The following is a 12,134-nucleotide window of genomic DNA, read 5'->3' as shown; positions in this document are numbered from 1 at the left end:
GGATACCGATGACAAACCCACTCTTTCCAACTATACTGTAGGGTTATCTATTTCTATTGAGCCTTTGATACTATTGCTGGGCCCGATTGCAAGCAGAAGATTTTCCTCCCATCGTCTTTGGTAGGTAGGTATATCCAATATCTTCACCAGCTACCCGGAAGGCACCTACAATGGGTTGCTCGCTATTCGGAATTCCCTTCATATAGACCCGTCATCGTCGATGATTATATAAACGTCACGTACATGCTCGTTCGTCCTGACGACACGGGACGGAAGCTGGCGTAATAAAGTTTTCGAATTGAATTGCAATCATTCGGTGCACTGGCAAACACTACTGGTGCAGTACGAATAGTTGTAGTATCTTTCTTTAGTTTTTTCATGTGCTTTCTGCTTTTCTTGTCGGTTTTTTTCAAATTCTATGTTTGCCTTATTTTTTGTTTGTAGGATTATTATAGTTCAAGAAAAAAGAATTCAAGAATGTTATTGTAATTATAAACAAATAAAAAATAATATCAAAAGAAATAAATGTTGACTACTATCGAAATTAGTAAATGACATCGACAAAAAACAAAAACAAAATAAGAATCGGTGCTGTAAATAGTTGAATCGCTCCCCAAAAACCGTTTACCGCATCGCGCCATTAAGTTATCTGTACGGAGCAAGAAATTTTCCCGGCAGCGACCGGACGTCGGTGGGATGGATCTTTTTACCACGAGCTGGAATGCAACAACAGTGATTCAACCGATGACTGCCTGCCTGGCATGGACCGGCGTCGTCTATATACATATCTCAGTACGTATAGATAGGCAGTTCTTTGCCGTCGAACCACGAATGCAACACACGTCCGTTTGTTCGATGTGATACAACATGCCTGCATTCGAACGGCAATTGCGGAATTCATTCGAATCCGTTTGCTAGTCAGATGGTAGTGCAGTGGGTGCGGACTTTGAAAAGGATGCGGTAAATTGAGCCCAAAAACCAATGCCACAGTAACACAAAACACTCACTTCTGATTGACGTTTTTTCCATTATACAAAAGATCAAATTTACCATAAATTTAGACCACAACCACAGATGAAGGGATAAAGGATAAAGGCTGAAAAATGACTTGGAAACAAATTAATTATTTTCTTCCTTTGGAAGTCATTATTTACTGTGACCGCAATGTTTCATCTAGTGATGCTAGGAGTATGCTATTTCAAAATATTTTTTCCGAGATGCTGGGTGGGACCAACAAATCGATACAATCCGGAAGTTGAAAGACATGCGGGGCTGGCTGATTGGTATGTGTGCCCACAAGCTTTCAGAAGCAACACTTTTCCCGGATATGGACGGTGTCTGTTTAGCAGTACTTGCCGTGAGAAGAGAATTGTGTGGTTTGAGGGCATGGTAGCTTATTGGTGACGATATTGAATGCTACTGTTGGCTGCCACTGTCAACAATCTCTTTCTCAGTGTGTCGAGTAGCAAACGTCATCGAGACTTTTACCAGAGGATTGAAATGTAGCGCTGAAAACGGAAACCATTGAGTGCACTGCACTGCACACACCTTGGTCCATTCCGTGTCGAAATGGTGAAATTTCCGTTTCATTCAAGTGGCACTCAATGAAGGAATGACTGTCTGTGACACACTCAATCGGTTTCAACCTTTTCAACCATCAGTTAATTACAGGAATTAACCAGGTCTCTCCGAAGCCGATTGAAAGGATTCGTAGCGAATTTTCTTCTGACGTGAAGGTCTCAAGTCACCTATCCCAGTGCGGTCGTTTCGCAGCAGTCATCCCCCACGGCACAAACGTGCCCGTCTGTTTCTCGTTGACGAATGGCAAAACAAGAAAATCGAGCGCAGAAAACTATTTTCCAACAGAAGCATGCAACAGAACAGTGCCGATGGCTACCACCAGCAACAGTAAGCTCAAATTACACCCATTACTAGAGCTTCACTTGTGGGTTGCGGGCTTACCGCTCTGCACAGTTGGTCGGTCCCGATGGGCGTTACAAGCCAGCATCCGATAGCTGATCATTCTCACATCCTCACAGTTTCACCGTGACGAAAAAAAAACCAAGTCCTGGCTTTTTATCCAGCGACCGGGTATTGTCTTACAGTATGGCATTCGAAAGCTTTGAAAGATTGCACCCGATGTCCCTACACACAAACTCAAATTTGGCTCGACCTTCGAGTTGGGAACATATTGATCTGGCTAATCCCAGTGGCATTCGAACTTGCCGAATCGGATGCCAATTGGTATGTAACTATTCTCGGAAATTTCGCCGCTTGATTTGGTAATTTTGATTAAGTGCGCTGGCGCTGCTGAGAAGCAGGAAGCGGTCGGTGGCACGCAGCGGCGTCAGACGACACGTAACTTGCGAAGAAACTCGGCACGGCTGTCAGATGGACCGTTGCAATCAGCTATGACGGAAAACAATTTTCCTTTGCTGTGCAGCAAAAATGTTGCTCTTTTGAAATTCCATCGTGTGCTTTGCACGGTTTATGGCGAAAGTAAATATTTTCCTTTGCGAGTTCTGGGGCAGAAAATTTCAATTGAATTTTATCTTTAACTAGCTGACCCAGCAAACTTTGTATCGCCACAAATTAAACTGTGCTATACATAAATCGTAAATCTCGGATGACCTTTGTCTCGATCTCGAGTTTTGCCAGTTTCTGAGGAGTTCAACCTTAGACGATTTATTTTGGCAGTTACGTAACTATGAAACCATGGGTAGTTTAATATACAAAGTTTCAATTTTTCCTCACAGTAAAGTAGAATACAACTCCCCACATTGCACAATGGGCAAAAACGAGCTCCCAAGAATCCCAAGAATTAGAAGCCGCTGGTTTGGAATCTTACAAGATACCTATTTATATGTAAAAAAATGCAGAAAATCGATTCGTGATGGTTTCATCCTGCGCAGACTTCGGGCAGTGGTCCATTTTGCCCTATTTTCCCCAAAAATCATGATAAAAGCTAATTAAACAGTATACAAACTTATTTGCCGCCCATGAAACGAACTCAAATAGCTTCCAAATTTTGTCAAAACATCAGAAGAATCAAATTCCATCCATTCCATACTGTGCGAAATGCAAGAATAGTCCATTTTGCCCATTTGATCTCCATATACATAGATAACCTAATTAAAGCGATTAAAACTAACTCAAAGGTAAAAACAGTCTTTAAAAAAATGTGTATTTTATCATTCTGAATAATTTTGGAGAACAGTTGAAAGCAATAAATTAATTTGATGCGGAATTATTGTGCAGAATTGATTTTAAGTGTAGTTTTAAAATAAATCATTATATCTCGCAACTAGCAAAAGATAGATAGTTACTATATTCAGCAAAGTTGCTCATTTTAATGTGTTCATTAATTTTTCTGAAGAAACAAATTTTTTTGGACGTATTAAAAAAAACAAAAGTTTGTATCACCCTGATAGAAGAATATAAGATCACCTTGATAGTTTGAAAAAATGCGCTGTACTGGTACAACGGTACTGAATCCCAACATGGTCGGATCGATGGCAACTATATCCTCACATGGACGCCATTCTCCGGCCATGTTCAGTACCGTATCACCTTAACACCACTATTAAATGTTCACTAATATTGATTTTTGCAAAAACTTTTGTACTTTGTAATCAAGGTACTTTTGTGACTTAAATCATGGTGGTTAAAAATGAATTTCTGTCTGTCTATCTGTCTGTATGTGCCAGGGCCCGACAACGTCACCTTCAATTGCATAGCGTCACCCAATAATGAAGCAGTGAAGCTTCAGTTTCAACAGAAGCAGCACCGCTTCAGTTTCAAACTGGCTTCAGTCAGCGTCAGCGAAACGGGGTTCACTTCATCAGGACTATCGGTTTCAACTTTTCATTTGTGCTTTTCTATCAAATATTCAGTAGAAGGCCAGCAACTTTGAATGCAAATAAATTGTATTTAAGTAACATTTTCTACAATGCAACGCATATTAAAGTTAACCTAGTCAATGTCGACAAATCGTGCCTGACTTTCTGCCGTCGTCAATTGAAACAGCCACCAACTTCAACTGAAGCTTGCTTGAATCGTTCTGTTCAACAAATGAAGCAAGTCACTTCATGTATGAAGCGAAGGTAAGAGAAAGTCAGTTTCATTTATTTGTATCGACGATGCCGGGTCCTGGTATGTGCTTTATACACTCGGAAACTACTGAACCGAACGGCGTGAAAATTTGTATGCAGGGGTTTTTGGGGCCGGGAAAGGGTTTTACGATGGTTTGAGACCCCTGTGATACGGGGGCAGGACTCTCGTACCAATAAAACAAATTTTTTTACTTAACTCAAAAACTAATCTAACTCGAGAAATTTTAGGGGACATGGGGACAATAGCTTAGCTTAGCTTAGGTAGATTGCCCGCAGTTGCACTCCGTGATTGGCCAAACCAATAAGATTGCACAAATAACCAATTGGATGGTACTTGGAAGTAGCATCACATTCCAATTGTGCACCTTTTACTGATTCTATACTTTAGTGGTATTAAGGGGACATGAATGACTAAAAATTTCGAAAAAATTACAATTTTTTCCGAATTTCGGTTCTACAGACTTTTTAATTTATTTTGATACTAATTTTGTAATGATCCGATTGGAAATTGGAAATGAATTCCTTTTAGTACTACTATAATTTGACTTACATCACAATTACGCGTATTTCGGTTACGACTTGCAACCTTCATCAGCGTGGCAAATTTCTGCAACGAACACAGACTTTCTAAATTCATGTGTATTCTTGTTTATTTTGCATTTTACAATATTTACATTTTAAGTGGTTAGCATTTAAATATTGCTTCTCATCTCTGTTGTACTTCTTGCTTTTTCCGTTGACTTAGTTTGTTTAATTAACATAATATTTTTCAATGTTGAAACATTTTTGTTTGTTCGAATTATTAATAATTGTTATCCTATTTATATTTACTTATCTAACTTAAAACTAAAGCCTTAACCTAATGAATTCAAAACTCGAATTATTTCATGTCTTCGTATTTTAGGTTGTATGCATCAAACTTAGTTTCCAGCAATGCTGTAAATCGAACGAGAAGCCAACGTTGTCTACTCACACGCGAGTGACTATGAGAAGCATAGCATTCAACCACAGAACAGAAGTGGAAGTCCGAACGATTCGGCGATCAAAACTGGTGATAGAGACTTTTGGTTTTTCTTTTTCTTTGGGAAGATTTTCACATAGAAGCAAATAACAGCAATATAAGCAGAACGCTCGCTACCAATCGCATAGCAGATTTCACATGCTTTCGTGTTCATTCGAATGCGTTCGAGTGTTTTCGTGGGAAAAAGTGACTCACTACCACCAGGTTCGCTAGTATCTGTAGAAAACAGCATGTACGTGTTTGGATTTCTACTTCCACGTCTGCTCTGTGATTCAACGCTTACGCCTTTTACGCAAACGTAAAACAAACAGCCACCATCGCAGTGTGCAGACATTCTGCTACCTACACACTCGCGCACGCACATCCTCACATCGTCTTCCTGCATAGCTTATTCGCGAGTCAAATAACTCCTGAGTATAATCTAGAGCGACTGAAGCAACCGGAGGTCGCCGAAAACTACGCGTTATCTCTCGAAACCGCGCTGCCGGAAGAGGGTGTGCTGGATGAACCCGAATCTTCAAGGAGAAGAAGCGCCACCAAGAGGAGAAGGAGTGCGAAGAACTCGAACAGCTGTACCGCTTTCACGACACACGGAAGTTCTATCAGAGACCCAACGAATCTTGCAAAGGCTTTGTGCCGCTGGCCGAAATGTGCATAGATAAAGATGGAGGTATCTTGGCGAAGACCGTGCGGTGATCGAAAGGTGGAAGCAGCACTACGATGAACACCTGAATGGCGTGCAGGCGGAAGACCATGACCACGTTGGTGTAGCAAGCAACGAAGATGTGCCACCCCCATCGATAAGGGAAGATAAAGAAGCCATCCAGCGGCTGAAGAACAACAATGCAGCGGGAAAGGATGGCATTGGAGCGGAACTGATTAAAATGGCCCGGACCAGTTCGCCGGCTGTCTGCATCAATTGATTGTCAAGATTTGGGATACGGAACGACTACCGGAGGAGTGGAAAGACGGGGTTATCTGCCCTATCTACAAGAAAGGTGATAAGCTGGATTGTGAGAACTACCGAGCAATCACTATCCTGAATGCCGCCTATAATGTGCTGTCCCAAGTCATCTTTCATCGACTATCGCCAATAGCCAATAGATTTGTGGGAAGTTACCAGGCTTCATGGAGGATCGGTCTACAGCGGACCAAATCTTCACCCTGCGGCATACCCTCCAGAAGTGCCATGAATTCCGAGTCCCCACGCATCACCTGTTCATCGATTTCAAAGCCGCATATGATAGCGTAAACCGACAAGAGCTATGGAAAATTTTGGACGAAACCGGCTTTCCGGGTAAGCTTACTAGACTTATCATGGCTACGATGGATGGGATCCAGTGCTGTGTGAGAATCTCGGGTGGATTGTCGGACCCATTCGAATGTCGCAGGGGACTTCGACAAGGAGATGGTCTTTCCTGTCTGCTATTCAACATTGCGCTTGAAGGTGTTATAAGACGAGCGGCGATCGAAATGCGGGGCACGATTTTCAATAAATCCAGTCAATTTATCTGCTTTGCTGACGACGTAGATGCTGTAGGCAGAACATTTGAGGCGGTGGAAGATCAGTACACCAGACTAAAAAGCGAAGCAGAGAAGATTGCATTGAAGATAAATACGTCTAAAACGAAGTATATGCTGGCGGGCGGGATCGAGCGTGACAGAGCCCGCTTGGGCAGTACCGTGGTAATCGACGGGGATGAGTTCGATGTATTCGACGAGTGCGTATACCTTGGCTCACTGACAACAGAGGACAACGATACTAGCCGTGAGATTAAAAGACGTATTATCAGTAGAAGTTGGGCCTACTACGGACTCCACAAACACTTGCGGTCGAACAATTTGAGCTCCCGTACAAAGTGCACACTGTACAAAACGCTTATTAGACCGGTTGTTCTCTACGGGCACGAAACGTGGACACTGCTAGAAGAGAACTTACGAGCACTTACGAGTTTTCGAACGGCGGGTGCTAAGAACCATCTTTGACGGAATGCAAGAGAACGGCGTATGGAGGCGAAGAATGAACCACGAGCTTGAGCGTCTCTACAGCGAACCAAGTATTCAGAAAGTGGTTAAAGCTAGACGGATACATTGGGCAGGACATGTCGCTAGAATGCCGGACAACTATCCTGCATAAATGGTTTTCGCATCAAATCCGGTAGGAACAAGACGAAGAGGGGCACTGCGAGCGAGGTGGCAAGACCAGGTGGAGCGAGATCTGGCGAGCACTGGGTGCCCGCGGAACTGCCAATGGACCGAAATAGATGAAGAAATTATACTGCGCAGGCCTTGTCATAAGACGTTAGGCCAATTAAGTAAGTAAGTAAGGTATGAACACCGCTCTGGCTTTCCGCCAGCCTGCCGGGACATGTCCCAACGTAAAGCTGGCACGAAAGAGATTGATGAACTCGGACATTATAATTTCGTCCGCTTTTTGTAAAAAAAGGTGGGTAGCATGCCGTCCGGACCGGGAAACTTCATTGGTTCAAAGGAGCTGAGTGCCCAATTGATTGAAACCTCTGTGAACAGTCACCGTGCAAGCAGAACCGAATCGTTTGACACATTGCGTGATGATTCACTTGCTGCTGCCCGTCGCCATCGCTTCCAGTGGTCACTTTCGTTCCAGGGAAATGTGTGTGTTTATAAAAATATGCAACGTTTCCCTAGTAGTAACAGTGAGACTACTATCCTCTTTTTTCAATTACCTTAGACCATTGTTATGGTCCTTAAATAACGCTTTTTGGAGTCGCGCCGCCTCAAGCAGAATCTGGATGCACACGCAAAACTTGACCCTGGACTTCCTTTTGACTTTCCGAAGCACTGCGTTGTATTTGGTGAGAGATGCCCTGTAGTCCTCCTAATTGGGCGTGATGTTAGCCCTGTGGAATAAACGCCTAGCCTCCCAACGAAGGTTGCTGAAAGATTCATTCCACCAGGGCACGTCACGGCAGGCTGTCCGTCCGCCTGATTAACGGACAGTTAGCAGTATAAGCATCAACGTCCAGCTCAGCTGGTGTGCGTATATTAATATGACAGAAGTTCCGAGAGTTACGCAAATGTTCTCTGAACGAACACCAGTTGTTTTCTTTGGGTTTCTGTATTGTTCTCTCCTAAGACAACCTGAGAATTTTTGACCTTCGTATGATGCGAAGATGAGATAAAGTCAGCTTCATTTATTTGTTTCGACTATGCCAGGACCCATCCTGGTTTGAGGCACAAGAAAATTTGCAGGGCTGGTTGTACGATCCTCATCGACGCGTCGTCGTCAGCAGCTTAGAGTCGGGATGGTTCGCGCTGTTTTAACCCATTTCCTCCCAGCGTTGCCAAAACGTAACGCACTTTCACTCGATTCTAGAGAAGGTCCGGCTTAAGATATCAACTTGGACCCTGAGAAACAAAGAAAGATTGAAAAAAAATTTAATTGACCTGTTTTTGCTCATAGGTCAGACGTTATATGTAACTTAATTACAGCTGTGATAAAACAACAGGTTTTGCTATTTTTCAGACAGTTAAGGAAAAATGCTCATAAAACTCGATTTTACCTCTATTACCGCTTGACCATTTCGCAGGCGTTTCTGAAGTTGTAGTTTTTTCTATTTAAAAAATAAAAAATGTCGGTCAGATTCTGGCAAGTCATATCGCACGTTGAGTCCCGTTGTGTGCCGGTGGGGTTGTTGAATAGAACCGTTTTCCTTACGACGTATCCTATTCACCGTAGCTTACCGACTATCGCCAAATCCGTTAGTAGTCTCCTCAAGTAGTGAACTTTGATTCATGCACCTGCGTCACTCTTCACTTCCAGCTTGTACTCCGCCAAATATCGTCCGCAAGGGCGTGTATGTCCTCAGTACGCATTGTTAAATCCCTAAAAGCTATCGGTCTAGTAGGAGGTTTGTACATTGTCAGCTTCGTACGGCGGCTTATGCCTCTTGATCGTACCGTATAGCAAAAGGCAAAGTAGACTCGATGTCCTGCTTGAATAAGTCGCTGGACCTCCTCATTTGTTTTGTGTTGCTGTCCGAGGCCACCAGCGATCCCACCCACCGTCCGCGAAAAGTGCGCGTAGGTCTCGTTTGAGCCTCTATCATGTATGTATTTTGTCTTCGACGCATTTATTTTAAGCTCAATCCTCCTGGCCTCTGCTTTCAGTCTAGCGCAAATGGCCTCCGCCGTGGTAATGTTTCTGGCTTTAATATCAAAGCGCATATAGCCTGCGTAGTTTGCTACAATTACTGAAAATCAAACTTCTCGATTGGATATCTGCTTGTCGAATTACCCCCTCAAGAGCGATCTTGAAAAGCATGAAGGATAAGTTGCCAGCTTGTTTCGACCCTGGCCGCGTCTCGAAGTAACTCGATCCTATGGACTCTTATAGCCTCTCCCAGCCGAGATTCGAACTCACAACATGCCTCGATGCCAACTTAGAGGCAAAATTTTAACATTTCTCTTATTTTATTTCAAGTCGATTTTTTTGTCAAATGAAGAACACTCAATTACAACCTAAATAGCTTTTAACTGAAAATAATTCTCCATTTCTTGAATAAACTGCACAAGTTTAGGCTATATTCGATTTTTTTTGTAACTTATTTAATGATTAAAAGCATTCAAATACATCTCAGCTCACTTTAATTGATCGCGTATGATAGACAACAAACTAAAATATTAGGGAATAACTAGTTTTGCATTGTGTGTCATAAAAATTCTGATATTTTTAATAATTTGTGTTGGATAGGACGGGAATAGGCAATTACGCGGAAGCAGCAACATACCTAGTAGGTGAACCTAGTGTATAATGTTTTAAGTGTGCAACGAAGTTTCTGTGTAGCTTTAAATTTTTGTCTTCAATGTCTTCTGTAGATTGGTTCGCGACACCTCCTTCCCTATTCGAGAATTCGTAAAAAAATCCTATTCATTTTGCGAAAGCTTTTGTCGTGAAAATGTGGCAAAATTGCGACGATAGAGATAACTTTTTAAATATTTCAATGAAAAAAAAATTAAAATTAAAATTAAAAATATGAATAATTAGGTGGACTGCAAGAACAATATTTAACTTGCCTTGATCGCTTCAGTGCCGCCGCTGCTTTGGGGTTTCCCGCAAAGAACGCGGCTAAATAATTATATTATGGCGTTCGAACGTGACAGTGTCACATTTTAAAGTTAGCCAGCATTGCCGTGCCATCGCCGCTTGGCAAAAAACCACCAAAATCGGATAAAATAAAATGACGGGATGCACCACACCGCACCTAAGGGGAAAGGAAATTTATGCTGAGATGCAAGCAATTCCGGAGGAAAACTCTGCCATGAGCAGGATATAAACAGTGTACAAAAAATATCCTCTGCCTCATGCGCTGAACCGGGTGGAATTGGGTCAATGAGAAAAAATTTATGCTTATCATTGAAAAATTTTTCGTTGCGTTTGGATGTTGTGAAAACTTTGCGGATGTGCTTTTTTTTTGGGGTGGATGGCACAAAACAGACTCGTTAAAGCTGCTAATTATCATTTGAGTAAAAAAAAACCCGGTGATTTCTGCACGGAATGATAGCGTAATGCAGCGATTAATCACGGTAAACGGTAAATTAGCTTCTGCAATATTTCTTCTTTAATCGTTGTTCTTCCCTGATTTGTGGGTTCAAAATTGTTGATAATTAACTCCGAATGACAAAGTTTAATCCAACGCGAAAAAATTTTTCACCTGACGATCAAAATTAGCCATTTTAACATAATACCGAGTTAGTTTGCTGCAATTAATTGTTATGTGTAAAAATACTAGTACTTAGCTGATAATACAGCAGGTGAAAACTCGCCTAATGGGGCCCATTCAGAGTGAAACTTTTGGTTACTGGTGTCTCGCTTAATCATGCGGTAATGGCAGTTGGCAATTTACCGCACAAATTTCAATTTGATGAGTCGTGCCTCATCCATTATATCACCTTGTTTCACAATTTATGTACATACATACATACAGAGAGATTTCACCCACACCGGGAATCGAGCGTGGAGGTCAATCAAAATGTTTCTCTTTTTTGGATGATGACTTATGTCAAGTGTTGGGTTGGTTTATTAGAAACCTACTTTTTTTAGCAACTCGAAAGTGCCACGTCTGCGTTTAAAAATCTGGTCGGAATCGGAATGAAACAAGAAACCCCAACGCGGGCAAAGTCCCAGCGGCCTAGTTGTGGGTTTTGCGGTTTCGGTACACTGCAACCGATACCGATCTTCAATGTCACGAACAGCTATGGTCCTTCCCTCTACGAGACGTGGGGGGAGGTAAGTGTGTGCCTATGTGGTGTTCGAAGGGCCGCTCTGTGTGTATGGCAGCATGCACCATTGAAAAACATTCGATTCCGACTGAATTGATACAATATTGTGTAAAAGAGTATTCGGGTGGTGGTGGCCGGGTGGGAGTGGGTTGGATGGAAAGGACGATCCAGCACCCAATGATTCGCAGCTTAGTAACAGTTGCTCGTGTCGAAGCCTCTACCGGGTGGCGATAAGTGGTACATTATGTTGCTGGTATCCCCGTTTTTCTATCGTTATTTCTTTCGTTTTCTGTGTAGGATTTCATCCTTATCACAGCAGACAATTTGGCACCAACTTTTCAAAAGGGCGTAACTGCAAAATGTAAACAAACCGAGTGAGAGTCATTCTCTGTTCGACTAGCATAGCGAAGTAAACCCCAACTCGCTGGGTTTCCATTTTTTATTATGCCCTTTTAAGAAGTTGGTGCCAAATTGTGCTCTGGTACAGGCTGTGCTTAAGTTTGTCGACAGTTTTTTAAAGGTAAAGGATGTATATAGTGTCAAAGATCGCTGGTCGCCATCTGCTCTATAGGAGAGGCTTTTAAAGTTAGACAATATCTTTCGTTGTGGGACTATGATTGAAATTACTATACTGAGGTACAGGCTGTAAACAAGAAGATAAACAGCGACATTGGAATCTGCTGTGCTATGCAGCAGGAAATTCATTCAGTGAAGTTTTGTGAAGAGATTACAGGTTCCAC

Source organism: Sabethes cyaneus, chromosome 2 (genome assembly GCF_943734655.1).
Source record: "Sabethes cyaneus chromosome 2, idSabCyanKW18_F2, whole genome shotgun sequence".
Taxonomy (NCBI): domain Eukaryota; kingdom Metazoa; phylum Arthropoda; class Insecta; order Diptera; family Culicidae; genus Sabethes; species Sabethes cyaneus.
Note: the sequence above shows the minus strand (reverse complement) of the source record.